The sequence below is a fragment of the Dermochelys coriacea genome, chromosome 14 (genome assembly GCF_009764565.3).
Source record: "Dermochelys coriacea isolate rDerCor1 chromosome 14, rDerCor1.pri.v4, whole genome shotgun sequence".
NCBI lineage: Eukaryota > Metazoa > Chordata > Testudines > Dermochelyidae > Dermochelys > Dermochelys coriacea.
The window spans coordinates 32,975,541-32,990,209 of NC_050081.1; positions in this window are offsets into that span (position 1 = coordinate 32,975,541).

A 14,669-nucleotide genomic window follows, 5' to 3' on the forward strand; every position below is an offset into this window, starting at 1 on the left:
AATTTTAATTCAAGAAAAAGTAAAAAAATCACCTCTGTAAAATCAGGATGGTAAATACCTTACAGGGTAATCCAGATTTAAAACATAGAGAATCCCTCTAGGCAAAACCTTAAGTTACAAAAAGACACAAAATCAGGAATATACTTTCCCTTCAGCACAACTTATTTTATCAGCCATTTAAACAAAACAGAATCTAACGCGTGTCTAACTAGATTGTTTACTAACTCTTTACAGGAGTTCTGACCTGCATTCCTGCTCTAGTCCCGGCAAAAGCATCACACAGACAGACAGGACCCTTTGTTCCCCAGCTTCGAAAGTATCTTGTCTCTTCATTGGTCATTCCGGTCAGGTGCCAGCGAGGTTATCTTAGTTTCTTAACCCTTTACAGGTGAAAGGGTTTTTCCTCTGGCCAGGAGGGATTTAAAGGTGTTTACCCTTCCCTTTATATTTAGGACAAGATGTAAGCCTCTGTGATACAGGAGAAGGACATTAACTAGTGTGAAGAGCAGCCCTTGGACAGAAATTGTTGTATCCCTCCCAAAAAAGAAGACCCCTCGATACTAGATAGGCTACGGGTGGGTCTAACAAGTGGAAACACTCCACATCTGGATTGAGGAATCATCAGCAAAGGGACTAAAGACTTATTGTTCTGTTCTCCACTCCCTGAAGATGAGTCATAGATTCAAAGGCCAGAAGGGACCATCATGATCATCTAGCCCAGGGGTTCTCAAACTGGGGGTCTTGACCCCTTAAGGGGTTGCACGGGGGGTCGTGAACTATCAGCTCCATGGGGCAGCCCCAAGCCCCCATTAAAGTAAATGACCCCACCCTCTTTTTTAATGAATAAGCTACGCTCAAAGACTTGCTGTGTGAAAGGGGTCCCCAATACAAAAAGTTTGAAAACCACTGATTTAGCCTGACCTGCACATTTCTAAAAATAATAAATAGTCAGTGAATTAATTTAATTACCTTACATCCTGGTGATTGCAAACTTCACATTTTGTTTAAGAAACAGGCACAGATTACAGGGTGTGAACTCAGAGCCAAGGAGACACTAATAATCCTGAGCCATATGATCACCTCCTGTGTGAAAAGCCATGGATAGGGACTTCTTCCAGGAACAGAAGGTGCCCTTCCTGTGCAAAAGCTGCCACCAAGTCTGGAAGATCCCCCTGGATCTGCAAGAGGGAAAAGCCAGACATATGGAGACCCTGTGTGGCTGGCCCAGCTCTGATTTCAAGTGGGCCCCAGGCAGTAGGATTCCCAGGGAACTGCAGTGCCAGAAAACCCTCCGGCTGTATCTGCCCTGTGGTGGGGGAAGGCTCTAGGGGAAAGGGATACAGATAAGATCCATGATGCCAAAGAAGGGACAATATCCATTTCATTACCGCTCATCCATCCCTCACCAGTCTTTCCCCCCACATGGAGACGGGCCCACTCTGCACTAAACAAATGATCTGCGGTTACATCGTGTGTTGGTCCCAGTGTGACCATCACACGACCCCATCTCTGCATTCCAAACCTCCTTGGTTTTGTCTCTGACATGGCACAAGTCAAGCTTGGAAACCAGCTCTTCAGCGGAGGAAGGAGAGCCTCAACAGATCAGCCTGCACTGGTGAACGAACATAACCCCAGGGGATGGAAGGGCAGTACTGGGATGGGCCAGTGGGACTGCAAGCAGGGAGCACTGAGAAGGGTGGGGGGAAGAAAGGGATTTTGGTGGGGGGGCACCTGCACCTGGTGATGGAAGGCTTGATTGCAGGCCAGTAGTTCTTAAAGATCCACTGGACAGTGGGATAGTCGGATGTGGGTCTTTCTCCATCTCATCCAGCGAGGTGGTTCCATTCTAACTGAATAATGAATCATCAGCTGGGCCAGAAAGGGAAGCAATGATCGCTTTGTTGCTCATTGGCCTGAAAGGTGGCAGATCCCTGTTTAGACCCTTTCTCCCCAGGAGGTAGAAGGTGGAATTGAACTGCGGGGCGGGGGGTCTGCCACGTTCCAGATGAGGACCCCAGAAACGGGCTAAAGGTTCTGAAACTGTTTTGGGTAGAGGTGCTCCTCCGGCCATCATCTCCCTCTTCCTGGATCATTGCCATGGGTAGTTGAGGGCCCCTGGAACTCCCAGCCACTGCGGGTGCCAGGGGGACCCCGGAGCTGTCAGCTGCTGTAGGTGCTTGATACTCCCCTCCCCAGTCCCAATTTTGTCACAGTTATTGTGACAGGATCCCCGGGGTGCAGCCTGGGACTGTGGGACCACCGTGCCCCCTTAACTCTCTCCAGCCTGGGTTGTCTCTCACAATGCCCTGCTAGTGACCAGCAGCCAACCCCTCCAGGCGCTGTGATCACTCAGCACAACAGCATGTGGAGCCTGTGTCTGCATCCCATCCCCGCTTGCCTGCCCATCAAGCCTCCTGTCCACCCAGTCTCCGTGCAGTACTCTCCTCTCAACAGGTTGCTGAAACTGGTGGCTCCTACCCGCTACCCAGGCTCAGCTGCCCCCCTGCTCTCTCTCTGCTGCTGGGAGTGGGGCAACCCCAACATGAGAGGAAGCAGAGAGGCAGCATTTGCCACGGCTCCAGCTGTAATAGCACCTCTAGGGCCTAAGAGGAGGGAGCCATGGTGAAATCCCTGCTCAGCCCCAGCACAGAGGCAGCTCCCATCCCTGGGGCCCCAGAAAGGGAAGCAGAAAATCAAAGAGGGTCCCACCCAGAACAAGGGCTGCTGGGGAGTGTGAGAAATGGTCCTAGCCTCCCCCAGGGCCAAGGTCTGCCCCTAAGGCTCGGATTCTCTCTCCCCAGTGACTCTGGATCCAGACACGGCTCATCCCTGACTCATCCTGGCTGCAGATCAGAGATGTGTGAGAAGGGGAAGCACAGAGCAGGATCTGCCGGACAATCCCAAGAGATTTGACACTGAGCGCTGCATGCTGGGCTGTGAGGGATTCACCTCGGGAAGACATTCCTGGGAGGTGGAGGTGGGGGCTAGGTGATACTGAACTGTGGGGGTGGCCAGAGAGTCTGTGAGGAGGAAAAAGAAAAGGAGTACTTGTGGCACCTTAGAGACTAACAAATTTATTTGAGCATAAGCTTCCGTGAGCTACAGCTCACTTCATCGGATGCATTTGGTGGAAAATACAGTGGGAAGATTTATATACACACACAGAGAACATGAAAGAATGGGTTTTATCATACACACTGTAAGGAGAGTGATCACTTAAGATGAGCCATGATGAGATCAGCAGCGGGGGGGGGGGGAGGAGGAAAACCTTTCATGGTGACAAGCAAGGTAGGCCATTTCCAGCAGTTAACAAGAATATCTAAGGAACAGTGGGGGGTGGGGTGGGGGGGAGAAATAACATGGGGAAATAGTTTTACTTTGTGTAATGACTCATCCACTCCCAGTCTCTATTCAAGCCTAAGTTAATTGTATCCAGTTTGCAAATTAATTCCAATTCAGCAGTCTCTCGTTGGAGTCGGTTTTGAAGTTTTTTTGTTGAAGGATAGCCACTCTCAGGTCTGTAATCGAGTAACTGGAGAGATTGAAGTGTTCTCCGACTGGTTTTTGAATGTTATCGTTCTTGACGTCTGATTTGTGTCCATTTATTCTTTTACGTAGAGACTGTCCAGTTTGACCAATGTACATGGCAGAGGGGCATTGCTGGCACATGATGGCATATATCAAATTGATAGATGCGCAGGTGAACGAGCCTCTGATATTGTGGCTGATGTGATTAGGCCCTATGATGGTGTCCCCTGAATAGATATGTGGACAGAGTTGGCAACGGGCTTTGTTGCAAGGATAGCTTCCTGGGTTAGTGGTTCTGTTGTGTGATGTGTGGTTGCTGGTGAGTATTTGCTTCAGGTTGGGGGGCTCTCTGTAAGCAAGGACTGGCCTGTCTCCCAAGATCTGTGAGAGTGATGAGTCGTCCTTCAGGATAGGTTGTAGATCCTTGATGATGCGTTGGAGAGGTTTTAGTTGGGGGCTGAAGGTGATGGCTAGTGGCGTTCTGTTGTTTTCTTTGTTGGGCCTGTCCTGTAGTAGGTGACTTCTGGGTACTCTTCTGGCTCTGTCAATCTGTTTCTTCACTTCAGCAGGTGGGTATTGTAGTTGTAAGAATGCATGATAGAGATCTTGTAGGTGTTTGTCTCTGTCTGAGGGGTTGGAGCAAATGCGGTTATATCGTAGAGCTTGGCTGAAGACAATGGATCGTGTGGTATGATCTGGATGAAAGCTAGAGGCATGTAGGTAGGAATAGCGGTCAGTAGGTTTCCGATATAGGGTGGTGTTTATGTGACCATCGCATATTAGCACCATAGTGTCCAGGAAGTGGATCTCTTGTGTGGACTGGTCCAGGCTGAGGTTGATGGTGGGATGGAAATTGTTGAAATCCTGGTGGAATTCCTCAAGGGCTTCTTTTCCATGGGTCCAGATGATGAAGATGTCATCCATGTAGCGCAAGTAGAGTAGGGGCATTAGGGGACGAGAGCTGAGGAAGCGTTGTTCTAAGTCAGCCATAAAAATGTTGGCATACTGTGGGGCCATGCGGGTACCCATCGCAGTACCGCTGATTTGAAGGTATACATTGTCCCTAAATGTGAAATAATTATGGGTGAGGACAAAGTCACAAAGTTCAGCCACCAGGTTAGCCATGACATTATCGGGGATACTGTTCCTGACGGCCTGTAGTCCATCTTTGTGTGGAATGTTGGTGTAGAGGGCTTCTACATCCATAGTGGCTAGGATGGTGTTTTTAGGAAGATCACCAATGGATTGATGAGTGAGGATGGAAGAGATATGGTGGGGAGGAAGGGAAGGAGATCAGCCATAGCCCTGAAGGGGTCATGTGAGGTCTGTCTGTGGCTGGCTGACTGTCAGTACGATGCCTTCACCTGTCCTATGACCCCCCCTTCCCATGAGCTGGTTCCCCAGGAGAATCTGGGGTTGTCTGGACTATGAAGGGAGGTGGGTGTCATTTTTAGATGCTGATACTGACGCACTGATCTTTACATTCCTGCCAGCTTCTCTTGCTGGGGAGAGTATCCACCCCTGGCTATGGATGGATGTAGGAGCCAAGCTCACACTGTTTCACTGAGACAGGGAAGGAATATCCCATTAGGACCCCACGGAATTGGCTCCTCTAGGCTCTGACATCCCAGTCTCTATGAGCCAGGAGGCTAAAGTGTGAGTAGGGGGGAAAGGAGGCAAGAAAGGCGTTGATCTGCCTGTATGGTGACTGTTCTTTGTGATCCTGGAGGACTCTAGCATTGTCCTGGATTAGAGAGTGAGATGGGGAGGCCTGGTGATGGGCAGGAGAAGGCGAGGACTGGAGAGGAAAACCTTTGGGTTGAGAGAGTGGGGGTAGGGGATCTAGCAGGGGATTGTGAATATTAATCTCCACATTCCAGAACAATGATACAGAATTCTGCAGCTCATCTGGATCCTAGTTCATTTTTCTGAAGTACGAAATAATTGTATTAAAGCATCGCTAGGTTTCTGCATTGATCTCTTGTCTTCTTTAGTGCTCGTGTATGATTTTTTTTTAATGAGGAAATTCCCAGACACAAAGTATACTAGTTGGAATTAAGGTTGAGAGTAGAGGGATGGGATTTCCCCTTGCTAGTTGTCACAAAACTCAGCAGGGTTCTACCAAATGACTCCTAGAATATTCCTGGGAGGAAAGGCCAGGCAGAGAAATGCCATCAAATTGAGGGCGGGGGGGCCTCACAAACTCGGCCAGTTATCCCCAAACCAAGTTTTAAAAATTCAGAGAGAATTTTAAACTGGAAAGAAAGAAAAAGAGATGTACTAAGTAAAGTATGGGTTTCAGAGTAGCAGCCGTGTTAGTCTGTATTCGCAAAAAGAAAAGGAGTACTTGTGGCACCTTAGAGACTAATAAATTTATTTGAGCATAAGCTTTCGTGAGCTACAGCTCACTTCATCGGATGCTTGTTAGTCTCTAAGGTGCCACAAGTACTCCTTTTCTTTTTAAGTAAAGTATGGAACAATCCAGTGCAACTTCAAAATCAGTTTACTCCATTTGAGCTCTACAAACACTAATTTGTATTAAGCGTACACAAATCCCCATGGCTTGACATCATGGCATCCACAATTATGCACCACTCATTTGTGCCTCACAGTTATTTCTGGAGAGGCATCCTAGAATTCCCAACTGCTGAGAGCTCTTGTCTGACCACAGGAAGATTGGGGGAGGAAGGGTCAAAGGGTCAGATCAGCCTAAGACAGGGAAGGGGTGTCCCAATTCGAGATCGCAGCTCCGTCCCACAGCTCCCACAGCCAGAGAATCCCCAGGAGTTGGCTTCACTGAAAGTCTCCTCTCTGGTCCTACATTGCACCCTTCTGCCCTCCCCACATTGAACCCCCAAAATGGATCCTGGCTGGGACTCTACAGTTACTCCATCTGGAAATGACCCCCTTACGTCCAGTGCTAATAACCCCCTCATGAAACTGTAACCCACACACCTCCTGGGTGTGGTGTTCTGTCTCATCTAGTGGCACCAAGACCACTTAGAGACAGAGAGATTAATGAGTCTGCTTTACAGCCTTACCTAAGGGCCATAGGTGTAGAGGCTCCTACACTAAGCTCCAGAAGCCCCAGGTTCAATTCTACCTGCCAACGAGTAGGGTCTGTCAGTGTTACAAAACCAGCAAAGATTTCACTTCCTTCCTTTTTCATTTGTCTCTGCCCAAGTATTTCCCTCCCATTGGCCATTCCCTGAACCCAGAAAGGTCCTTCCCCCGTCCAGTGGATGCAGACACAAAGAGCAGTGCCAGGTAACTGGCCTTATTAGCCACCAGAGGCTCTAGAAATGGAGACTAGCTTTCAGCTCCCACCCACGGACAGTGCTGATCTTGGTGGGTGCTAGCCCACTTTGAAGCTCATTGCGTATCTCCAAAGATGAAGCTGACACAAGAATCCACTTCCACACCAGAGTGCAAAAAGCACCAAGGAATACTGAGGAATAGAGCACGGACCTGAAGCTCTACAGAGGGCCCCATTAGCAATGCCCTGATGATAGCAGGCCGGTGACAGGCTGCAAAGATGGGAAGGTCCCATGAACATTTGCTCAGGGGCTGTGAGCCGATGCCAGAGAAAGCCCAGCAGAAGAGCACGGGGGTCAGAGAAGGCAAACTGGCCGGTGGAGGCTTCGAGGAAGGAGGACAGTGAATTTGGAACAAAAGCCTGAACCCACAAAGGTCCTTAAGTGCCTCAGTCCCAGTTTTAGGCTCCACACAATTCCTCTTTGGCTGCCGTCACACCGTGAGGGTGCCTAAATTTACTTGGCAACTAAATTTCCACTAAGAAAAGGAGTACTTGTGGCACCTTAGAGACTAACAAATTCATTAGAGCATAAGCTTTCGTGAGCTACAGCTCACTTCATCGGATGCATTTGGTGGAAAAAACAAAGCTCTTCTCTGCAGCCTGTTCCTTGGGTCTGTCCTCTGGGTTCTCCCCCTCCCTGTTGGCACTCCCCATTTTGTGCCTCTTTCCTTCCCCATGTGCTGGGTGTGATGGGATTCCCGGGGTGAAGCCTGGGACCATGGGACTGCTGTGCCCCCTTAACGCTCTCCAGCCTGGGCTGTCTCTCACAATGCTTTGCTAGTGACAAGTTTCAGAGTAGCAGCGGTGTTAGTCTGTATTCGCAAAAAGAAAAGGAGTACTTGTGGCACCTTAGAGACTAACAAATTTATTAGAGCATAAGCTTTCGTGAGCTACAGCTCACTTCATCGGATGCATTTGGTGGAAAAAACAGAGGAGAGATTTATATACACACACACAGAGAACATGAAACAATGGGTTTATCATACACACTGTAAGGAGAGTGATCACTTAAGATAAGCCATCACCAGCAGCAGGGGGGGGAAAGGAGGAAAACCTTTCAGGGTGACAAGCAAGGTAGGCTAATTCCAGCAGTTAACAAGAATATCCACATATCTATTCAGGGGATACCATCATAGGGCCTAATCACATCAGCCACACTATCAGAGGCTCCTTCACCTGCGCATCTACCAATGTGATATATGCCATCATGTGCCAGCAATGCCCCTCTGCCATGTACATTGGCCAAACTGGACAGTCTCTACGTAAAAGAATGAATGGACACAAATCAGACGTCAAGAATTATAACATTCAAAAACCAGTTGGAGAACACTTCAATCTCTCTGGTCACTCGATCACAGACCTAAGAGTGGCTATACTTCAACAAAAAAGCTTCAAAAACAGACTCCAAGGAGAGACTGCTGAATTGGAATTAATTTGCAAACTGGATACAATTAACTTAGGCTTGAATAGAGACTGGGAATGGATGAGTCATTACACAAAGTAAAACTATTTCCCCATGGTATTTCTCCCTCCCACCCCACCCCCCACTGTTCCTCTGATATTCTTGTTAACTGCTGGAATTAGCCTACCTGCTTGTCACCATGAAAGGTTTTCCTCCTTCCCCCCCCTGCTGTTGGTGATGGCTTATCTTAAGTGATCACTCTCCTTACAGTGTGTATGATAAACCCATTGTTTCATGTTCTCTGTGTGTGTGTATATAAATCTCTACTCTGTTTTTTCCACCAAATGCATCCGATGAAGTGAGCTGTAGCTCACGAAAGCTTATGCTCTAATAAATTTGTTAGTCTCTAAGGTGCCACAAGTACTCCTTTTCTTTTTGAGAATACAGACTAACACGGCTGCTACTCTGAAACCTAAGAATATCAGAGGAACAGTGGGGGGTGGGGTGGGAGGGAGAAATACCATGGGGAAATAGTTTTACTTTGTGTAATGATGCATCATCAAGGATCTACAACCTATCCTGAAGGACGACCCATCACTCTCACAGATCTTGGGAGACAGACCAGTCCTTGCTTACAGACAGCCCCCCAATCTGAAGCAAATACTCACCAGCAACCACACACCACACAACAGAACCACTAACCCAGGAACCTATCCTTGCAACAAAGCCCGTTGCCAACTCTGTCCACATATCTATTCAGGGGATACCATCAAAGGGTCTAATCACATCAACCACACTATCAGAGGCTCGTTCACCTGCGCATCTACCAATGTGATATATGCCATCATGTGCCAGCAATGCCCCTCTGCCATGTACATTGGCCAAACTGGACAGTCTCTACGTAAAAGAATGAATGGACACAAATCAGACGTCAAGAATTATAACATTCAAAAACCAGTTGGAGAACACTTCAATCTCTCTGGTCACTCGATCACAGACCTAAGAGTGGCTATACTTCAACAAAAAAGCTTCAAAAACAGACTCCAACGAGAGACTGCTGAATTGGAATTAATTTGCAAACTGGATACAATTAACTTAGGCTTGAATAGAGACTGGGAATGGATGAGTCATTACACAAAGTAAAACTATTTCCCCATGGTATTTCTCCCTCCCACCCCACCGCCCACTGTTCCTCTGATATTCTTGTTAACTGCTGGAATTAGCCTACCTTGCTTGTCACCATGAAAGGTTTTCCTCCTTCCCCCCCCCCCCACGCTGCTGGTGATGGCTTATCTTAAGTGATCAGTCTCCTTACAAAGAAAAGGAGTACTTGTGGCACCTTAGAGACTAACAAATTTATTAGAGCATAAGCTTTCGTGAGCTACAGCTCACTTCATCGGATGCATTTGGTGGAAAAAACAGAGTAGAGATTTATATACACACACACAGAGAACATGAAACAATGGGTTTATCATACACACTGTAAGGAGAGTGATCACTTAAGATAAGCCATCACCAACAGCAGGGGGGGGAAGGAGGAAAACCTTTCATGGTGACAAGCAGGTAGGCTAATTCCAGCAGTTAACAAGAATATCAGAGGAACAGTGGGGGGTGGGGTGGGAGGGAGAAATACCATGGGGAAATAGTTTTACTTTGTGTAATGACTCATCCATTCCCAGTCTCTATTCAAGCCTAAGTTAATTGTATCCAGTTTGCAAATTAATTCCAATTCAGCAGTCTCTCGTTGGAGTCTGTTTTTGAAGCTTTTTTGTTGAAGTATAGCCACTCTTAGGTCTGTGATCGAGTGACCAGAGAGATTGAAGTGTTCTCCAACTGGTTTTTGAATGTTATAATTCTTGACGTCTGATTTGTGTCCATTCATTCTTTTACGTAGAGACTGTCCAGTTTGGCCAATGTACATGGCAGAGGGGCATTGCTGGCACATGATGGCATATATCACATTGGTAGATGCGCAGGTGAAGGAGCCTCTGATAGTGTGGCTGATGTGATTAGGCCCTATGATGGTATCCCCTGAATAGATATGTGGACAGAGTTGGCAACGGGCTTTGTTGCAAGGATAGGTTCCTGGGTTAGTGGTTCTGTTGTGTGGTGTGTGGTTGCTGGTGAGTATTTGCTTCAGATTGGGGGGCTGTCTGTAAGCAAGGACTGGTCTGTCTCCCAAGATCTGAGAGAGCGATGGCTCGTCCTTCAGGATAGGTTGTAGATCCTTGATGATGCGTTGGAGGGGTTTTAGTTGGGGGCTGAAGGTGATGGCTAGTGGCGTTCTGTTGTTTTCTTTGTTGGGCCTGTCCTGTAGTAGGTGACTTCTGGGTACTCTTCTGGCTCTGTCAATCTGTTTCTTCACTTCAGCAGGTGGGTACTGTAGTTGTAGGAATGCATGATAGAGATCTTGTAGGTGTTTGTCTCTGTCTGAGGGGTTGGAGCAAATGCGGTTATATCGTAGCGCTTGGCTGTAGACAATGGATCGAGTGGTATGATCTGGATATATGCCATCATGTGCCAGCAATGCCCCTCTGCCATGTACATTGGCCAAACTGGACAGTCTCTACGTAAAAGAATGAATGGACACAAATCAGACGTCAAGAATTATAACATTCAAAAACCAGTTGGAGAACACTTCAATCTCTCTGGTCACTCGATCACAGACCTAAGAGTGGCTATACTTCAACAAAAAAGCTTCAAAAACAGACTCCAACGAGAGACTGCTGAATTGGAATTAATTTGCAAACTGGATACAATTAACTTAGGCTTGAATAGAGACTGGGAATGGATGAGTCATTACACAAAGTAAAACTATTTCCCCATGGTATTTCTCCCTCCCACCCCACCCCCCACTGTTCCTCTGATATTCTTGTTAACTGCTGGAATTAGCCTACCTGCTTGTCACCATGAAAGGTTTTCCTCCTTCCCCCCCCTGCTGTTGGTGATGGCTTATCTTAAGTGATCACTCTCCTTACAGTGTGTATGATAAACCCATTGTTTCATGTTCTCTGTGTGTGTGTATATAAATCTCTACTCTGTTTTTTCCACCAAATGCATCCGATGAAGTGAGCTGTAGCTCACGAAAGCTTATGCTCTAATAAATTTGTTAGTCTCTAAGGTGCCACAAGTACTCCTTTTCTTTTTGAGAATACAGACTAACACGGCTGCTACTCTAAAGTCTCCTTACAGTGTGTATGATAAACCCATTGTTTCATGTTCTCTGTGTGTGTGTATATAAATCTCTCCTCTGTTTTTTCCACCAAGTGCATCCAACGAAGTGAGCTGTAGCTCACGAAAGCTTATGCTCTAATAAATTTGTTAGTCTCTAAGGTGCCACAAGTACTCCTTTTCTTTTTGCGAATACAGACTAACACGGCTGCTACTCTGAAACCTAAATTTCCACTGTTCAAGTTCCATAGTTGCTTCAGTTTCTTCCTCCAGGCACCCAGACATTGATCCACAAAACAGGGGAAGTTAGGTGGGCAGGGATGCTGGTACTGGGGGGGTCAGAGGGCCATGGCCCCCCCACTTTTTACCAGCCATAAGGGCAAGTGATGGGGGAGAGGGGGAAGAGAGGAATGAGCTGGGGGCGGGGTCTTGGGGGGAAGGGGTGGCATGAGTGTGGGGCCTCGGGAGGAAGGGGCGGGGCCTCAGGGGAAGGGGCGGTGTGGGGGTGGGAGCTCAGGAGAAGAGGCGGCATGGGAGCAGGGCCTTGAGAGGAAGGGGCGGTGCAGGGGCGGGGCCTCAGGGGAAGGGGAGGCACGTGGGGGGCATGGCCACGGTTAAGGTGCCGGTAGCCCCCGCACTTTTAGGAAGCTTCCGTCACTCCTGGGTGGGCAAACACCTGTCTCCACTGTGGGGCCCAGTCCAGTAGCTGTGCTCAGAGGCCACAAGCTGGATTGGGTCAAATCCCAGCCACCGGAGGAGGCAGCACCGTCTCTCTTATAATCTTTCGCCCAATGGTTCAAGCATTCACCTCGGCTAGTGGAAAGAAGGGTTCAAATCTCCCCTTTCCTGGGAGGGAGGATTTGAAGAGGGGTCCCCCACCACTCAGGAGAATGCCCTAACTGCTGGCTCCCCGATCGGGGCTCCCTCAATCTCTCCTGCTGAAGCCGTTCCACAGTGGACAAATACTTAAATAACCATTGGGCCAGCATGATGCTGTAGCCTGGCGGTTCGGGCGCTGCCCCATCCCCCCGGGAGGTGGGAGACCCAGGGTCCAGTCCCCCTGCTCTAACGCTATTACATTATATAATTCTGCCTCCAGAGGAGCCATTCCCCAATCACACCCCTCCCATGACTGCTCCTGGCTGGGGCAGGTCATGCACCAGCATAGCACTTAGGGCAGGGGACTCAAAGCCCAGTCCAGCCCAGCTGGGACTCCCCCTGCTGGCTGCGGACTCCCCCCAAGTTCAGGGTCAGGGCAGCTCCCCCTCCCATCCCAGCCAGTGGGAGAGCAGCTCCCCCGTCATCTGCACCCCACACACACTGAGCACCAGCAAAGGGAGCAGGGCCAGCTCCCCAGGCTCCCCCTGGAGCTGGGCAGGCAGGGGGAAGGCAGAGGGCTAGCCCCACAGCGCAACAGCTTCCCTCCCTGCTCCAAGTAGCGGCGATGGGCTATTGTCCAGCAGCCGATGACGGCCCTTCCTGGTGGCGCACCTGTGCTTGCGAGGGGGGCGGGAGGAGCAGCAGCAGGAGCGCAGCGGCCAGTTGCCAACTGTGCCAGACCCACAGGCATGTTGTGGGGGGACACGTGTGGGTGATTCCCCCTAATGCCCTTGCATGGAGCTGACTCCCAGCCTGAGCCGCATTCTGAAGCTGATCTTCTACTTCTTCTTTTCCCTTTATGCCGCTTTCCTGGTGACGGTCGCAGCATCAGCATGGAGAGGAGAGAAAACCAGCCCTTCCTTTCCCTCCGCAACAGGTTCCAACTCCTCCTGGGGGATTCCCCAGCATTCCCAGGCCAGCCAGGAGATATAATACCTCACTGTGTCCTGGGTTGGCCTTGGGGCCTCCGCCCAGGAGAGACCTGAAGGAAGCCTCCCAGGAGGCAACCTTATCAGGTGCCCGAACCCCCTCAGCTGACTCCTCTCGATCCCGAGGAGTAACAGCTCTACTCCAAGGCTCTCCTGAATAGCTGAGCTCCTCACCCTGTCTTGAAGAGCAAGCCCAGCTACCCTGCAGAGAAACCTCATTTCTGCAGCTGGTACCTACAACCTTGTCCTTTCGGACATTACCCAACGTTCATGACCAAGCATGGGTGGCGTGTGAGCCCTCCACTTTGGGAAGACTTGCCACAGGGCCCTGCCCAAGGCCCCACCCCTATCACCCCCTCCTTGTCCACCAGAGCCCCAAGCCTTCTCCTTACCCCCCGCAGCCAGAGGACCCCTGGCCGAACCACCCTGGGCCATCATCCAGCACCCGAATCGGGCTGCCCGCTGGATCCAGCGCCCACCGACTTCGGGGGAGAGAGTGGAGCACGGGCAGGGCCAGGACCTGGGTCAGGGGAAGCTTAGCCTCACCTGGCCTATTATACCCAGCACCCATGTGACCATAGGTGAGGATGGGACATGGAGCGACATGTAAACCCCCAGCTCGGCTCCAACTCAAACACCAGGCACGTATTTATTCTATCCCCTGCGTGCAACTGAGCGCCACCCCAAGGCATCTCATGTTATTCCCTGCACAGAGAGAAAAGGAGGACTTGTGGCACCTTAGAGACTAACAAATTTATTTGAGCAGAAGCTTTCGTGAGCTACAGCTCACTTCATCGGATGCATTCAGTGGAAAATATAGTGGGGAGATTTATATACACAGAGAACATGAAACAATGGGTGTTACCATACACACTGCAGTGAGAGTGATCAGGTAAGGTGAGCTATTACGAGCAGGAGAGCGGGGGGGGGGGACAAACCTTTTGAGGTGATAGTCAAGGTGGGCCATTTCCAGTAGTTGACAAGAACGTCTGAGGAACTGGGGGGGGGGGGGTGAATAAACATGGGGAAATAGTTTTACTTTGTGTAATGACCCATCCACTCCCAGTCTTTTTTCAAGCCTAAATTAATTGTATCCAGTTTGCAATTTAATTCCAATTCAGCAGTCTCTCCTTGGAGTCTGGTTTTGAAGTTTTTTTGTTGAAGAATTGCCACTCTTAGGTCTGCAATCGAGTGACCGGAGAGATTGAAGTGTTCTCTCGACTGGTTTTTGAATGTTATCAGTCTCTCGTTGGAGTCGGTTTTGAAGTTTTTTTGTTGAAGGATAGCCACTCTCAGGTCTGTAATCGAGTGACCGGAGAGATTGAAGTGTTCTCCGACTGGTTTTTGAATGTTATCATTCTTGATGTCTGATTTGTGTCCATTTATTCTTTTACGTAGAGACTGTCCAGTTTGACCAATGTACATGGCAGAGGGGCATTGCTGG